The sequence below is a fragment of the Nannobrachium achirus genome, assembly GCF_963921795.1.
Source record: "Nannobrachium achirus genome assembly, chromosome: 17".
NCBI lineage: Eukaryota > Metazoa > Chordata > Actinopteri > Myctophiformes > Myctophidae > Nannobrachium > Nannobrachium achirus.
Genome location: NC_137824.1, coordinates 19,932,987 through 19,938,451, shown reverse-complemented (window position 1 = coordinate 19,938,451; position 5,465 = coordinate 19,932,987).

Below are 5,465 nucleotides of genomic sequence, written 5' to 3'. Positions count from 1 at the left end.
GGTCCTCTCCTGTCGTCTTAATTCCAAAGAAGAATGGGACGTATAGATTCTGCGTTAATTACATCAAGCTGAACGCCATCACTTACACTGACGCCTACCCTCTTCCTACCATTCAGGAGATTCTGGAATCACTTGCTGGCTCTGTGGTGTTTTCCAGCATTGACTTGAACAGCGGATATTGGCAATGCAAGATGAACCCTGAAAGCCAGGATAAGACTGCTTTTGTCTGTGCTTTTGGGTTGTATCACTTCAAGGTTATGCCCTTCGGCCTTAAAAACGCCCCAGCCACCTTTCAGCGGCTCATGGAGCAGACTTTGGGTGAGCTCAGAGGTCAGATTTGCTTTGTCTACTTAGATGACATTATCATCTACTCTTCAACCTGGGAACAGCACTACCATGACATACAGGCAGTATTGGACAAGCTGAGAGAGGCCAAGCTTACGGTCAACATGAAGAAAAGCAGCTTCTTTCAGACCTCCTTGAAGTTCCTAGGTCATGTGGTTTCTGCTGCTGGGGTCCAAGTAGACCCTGAAAAGACCAAGGCCGTGGAGCAGTATCCTGTCCCCACCAACCTTAAGACTGTACAGCGGTTCTTAGGCATGTCGGGCTGGTATCACCGATTCGTGCCCAACTTTTCCCGGATAGCAGAACCCCTTAACAATCTGAAGAGGAAAGGTGTCAAGTTCAAGTGGACGGAGGAGTGTCAAAGAGCCTTTGAGATCCTTAAAACCCATCTTGTGTCATCACCCATTTTAGGACATCCGAACTTTGAGCTGCCCTTCATCGTCTATACAGATGCCAGTGATGTGGGGTTAGGTGCAGTTCTGGTGCAACAGACAGGATTGGGATCGGAGGAAGTTCTTGCCTATGCAAGCCGGAGCCTAAACAAGGCAGAGAGGAACTACTCTACGACTGAGCAGGAGTGTTTGGCTGTGGTGTGGGCCCTAGAGAAATGGAGATACTACCTGGAGGGGAGATTTTTCACCATCGTGACGGATCATTCTTCTCTGGTGTGGGTCTTGAAATCTCAACGGACCACCTCACGCCTCATGCGTTGGGCTCTGAAGCTCCAAGAGTTCAGCTTTGCTGTAGAGTACCGGAAGGGCAAGTACAACGTTGTTCCTGATGCCCTGTCCCGATCTCCTGGGGAAATACCTTACACCGTATCACCCACCTGTGCCATCATGCAACCATCGCAGAAGGAGGCGGTAAAGGAGATCCCTATCTCGGATGATGAAATCTGGAAGGCGCAGCAGGGTGATGTAGAAATACAAGAACTGTACCAGAGAATAATGGAGGAAGGGGAGGTCAAGGTTAACGAGACAACTTTCTTTACTATCTTGGAAGATAAAGTGTACAGACTGGTTACACTTCCTTATAAGAGCTCGTATCAAGTCTACGTTCCGGCTATACTACGACCAGAGCTGCTTCGCCAGGTCCATGAGGACACCTTAGCCGGTCACCTTGGGAGATTTAAGACTTACAAGAGGTTGCAGTCTCTCGCCTTCTGGCCAACCATGAATCGAGATGTTCGAGAGTTCGTTCAGGACTGCGAAACGTGCCAGAGGTACAAGCCAGAATGCCGAAAGGTGGCCGGAATGCTACAGCAGACTATCGTCCACAGGCCGTGGGAAATGCTGGGCGTAGATCTTATGGGGCCCTTTCCCCGAAGTACCGCAGGTAACCTCTACTTGTTGGTCTTTGTAGACTACTATTCTCGGTGGGTGGAGTTATTTCCCTTGAAGAAGGCCACAGCCGAACTAGTGTCTAAGTTCTTTACGCAGGAAATCTTGACTCGCTGGGGGGTTCCTGATTTTCTTCTTTCTGACCAAGGGTCTCAGTTTGTCTCAGCAGTATTCAATGCCACCTGCAAGAGCTGGAATGTAGGACACAAGATGACTACTGCTTACCATCCGCAGACAAACCTCACAGAGAGGATAAATCGAACCCTGAAGGTTATGATTGCTTCTTATGTCGGGGACAATCATAAAGCCTGGGACAAGAACCTGCCAGACTTCCGCTTCGCTATAAACTCTGCAGTCCATGAATCCACAGGTGTGACACCTGCGGACCTGAATCCTGGCAGGGGGTTGCGAGGACCACTGGAGGTTCTGTTATTGCCCCGGAATATGGATCCGGATTGCCCTGCTTACCCAAAGACAGCAGAACTGTCCAACATGAGGGAGTTTGTGGAGGAGAACCTGATCAAGGGACGAAGGAGGCAGAAGAGAAACTATGACCGGAAACACCGTGACATAGCGTTCAAGGACAATGCCAGGGTCTGGTTGCGTACCCACCCTTACTCAAAGAAGGAAACCGCCTTTGCTGCTAAATTAGCACCTAGGTGGCATGGTCCTTACAGGGTCATTCAGAAAATGGGCCCTGTTAATGTGGAAATCGTGAGAGAGGAGGATGGAGAAGGAAGAAAAACTGTGCACGTTTCAAGACTGAAACCCTGTTACCCCACCGCAGAAGATGTGGAGGCAAGGGAACGACAGCGAGTTCGTGAGATCTTTGAAGAGGACAGCGACTCAGAAGATTTTCTAGGGTTTCCGGATTCCCAAGAAGTCGCTGACACTGGCCTCACAAAGGAGAGGGAGGAGGAGAACGCTCAGCGCCAGCAGATTCTTAAAATATTTAACGAGGAAAGTGACACAGAAGAGTTCCTGGGCTTTCCAGGGTCCCAAGAAGCCACTTGCTCCGAAAAGGAGGAGGAGAAGGCTCAGCGACAGCGGATTCTTAAAATATTTAACGAGGAAAGTGACACAGAAGAGTTCCTGGGCTTTCCAGAGTCCCAAGAAGTCACTTGCCCCAAAAAGGAGGAGGAGAAAGTTCAATATCAGCGTATCCTCAACATATTTGAAGAGGACAGCGAGTCGGAGGAGTTCCTAGGATTCCCAGAGGAGAGCTCAGAGTTGACGTCTCCCCGTAGCCGTCTTTTTTCATGGGGGGGGGAATGTGACGATTAGCGCAGAATCGCCACTAGTTCAAGTTCAACGTCATTATGCTGCGAGCCGCACACGCCGCTCCGACAACTTTTATGAATGAACCGTGACGTCACTCAGGCTGCTGAGAGTCTGCAGGCGAGGAGACGGCTCGGAGCCACGGAGAGGCAGGCCGCTGCCATTGTTTGCTGCTGCACCGCCCGCGTTTGTTGTGTTTGTAACTCGTACAGTTGTTTATCGTATATCGGCGGTCACCTCGTTTTCACCGGAGGAAGGAGTTCTTGGAGGATCGCGCAGGGAGGATGCATCTGCTGTGACCTACAGTAAACCCTCAGCGGAGCGTGGATGCTCACCAAGTTCAACAACAAACTTCCGTTCCTGGCCGTGAGTACAGGTCTGACGTGCGGAGCGAATACAAACAAGGAGACGGCTTTCACTGTACAACTGCGTGCGTGCGGACGTGCGGTGCAATACAAACAAGGAGATTCCATTGTACACTGCGTGCGTGCGGACGTGCGGTGCGAATACACACAAGGAGACTGCTTCCATTGTACACTGCGTGCGTGCGGACGTGCGGGCCTTAACATTGGAGTGGGGTTTGGGGACGTGAACTGTCGGGTTGTATGCGAACTGTGATGCGCGACGCTATGGTGAAACGTGACTGTGAACTGAACTGTGAATACGTGAACTGAACTGTGAATATGTGAATGGAACTTTCAATATAACTTACCTTTTGAACTGCAAGTTATTGTGTTGTGTCCGTTATTGCGTGTTGTTTAATGAACGAACCCCTGTATTCCCAGAGGTTGTGTATATGTGAGAGTGCCTACTACCCTCCATATAGCAGCTTTGTGTAATGGTTTTGGCCATTTTGTCAGGTTAACTCCCTGGCTGGCACCCCAAACATTTTACTATTCGGCCTAAACCGTTACAACATGTGTGCGTCATGTTTTTGTATGAAAGACTCTATACAGCTATTAATATTACCTTCATATCCAGATTCAGCAGCACCAGGATTATCCAACTCTAATTTAAGGTTCCATGATGAATCAAGCTCATCTGGTAAAAACATAAGAGGAACACAATGTACAGTGAATGCAAAGTAGAAATTACATTGCCAAGATGTTGCATCCTTTGCCCTTAATCTGTTTTACCACAAACCTTGCTTCTCTCTCAGTGGGTGTGTGTGTGTGTGCGACAAAGACAAACCTTCAATCTCCTTCTCCTGCTGCTTCTCCTGCTGAAAGGGGAAAAAGGTCACACAAATTAATGAAATGGCTACTTTTTAAGATTGTGATACTACAGCAGATACTGATTAACAATTTGTGTTAAGGTAATAATACTATGTTTGAAACTAGTACAGCAACAATTCAAAATGGGTACTTAGTGCATGTTTAGGGATTTGTAACTAGGACAGCAGGTACAATACAAAACCACACATATGTGTTTCTATGCACTATAATTCATAACACACCACACCAAATACCTTCACTCCCAGATTGAATCAAAACAGCTGACCCAGCACTGGCAGCATCAACTTGGTCACAATCAAGTGCATCTTGGAAAGATACAGATTATCATTAGAACACTGAATACAGCAGCTAATTATTGTAATTCATGATTAAAACACTTTGATTTCCAAATTAATCACAAGATGCACCACAGCCAGAATCACTACACACATCATTAAACTGAGCTGACTTATTCTTATTTTTCTTTCTATTTTTTTTTATCCCACAAACCTTCTTCGCTGCTTTCACTGCTCTCTAGTACAGTCTCTGCCTCGTCATGTCTGCCCCTGACATACTTGACGCTAAGCTCCTCCATAGAATACATCATCCTGAAATGTTATACTGAAAATAAAAGGAGAATACAGGGTTAAAATCAAGGGTAACACAATGGTGTAAAGTAAAAAATTAAGTACATTTTCTTAAGTACTGTACTTGAGTACAATATTGAGGTATTTGTACTTGACTAGAGTATTATCAATTTCCAATACTTTTAATCCACTATATCTCAGATCCAAATATTTTACTTTTACTCCACTACAAGCTGAATTATTTCCAATTTCCAATACTTGTACTCCTCTATATCACAGATCAAAATGATTGTACTTTAATACACAACAAGCTGAGTGCCTTTGGAGTACTTTTACTCCAATGCAAGCTCACAGTGCGACACATTGTGAGCATGTAGATCTGCCATTTTCAAAATATTTGAAATGGGACATTCTGCATAGAGTACTTTTACTTTTGGCACTTTAAGTACATTTTGATGCCAACACTTTAGCCATTTTATCAAGTACATTTTGAATTCCAGACTTTTACTTGTAACAGAGTATTTCTACATTACATTATTGATATAAGTAAAAACATTTGAGTACTTTTACCACACGTAATGGTACGTTTTTGTCCAGATGGAACCAAATGGACCCTTTATGGACCCGTTAAGGGTCCATTTGGTTCCATGGACACTCCATAGAAATTGTTGTGCTGGCAGCTTAATGTAATGGTACGTTTG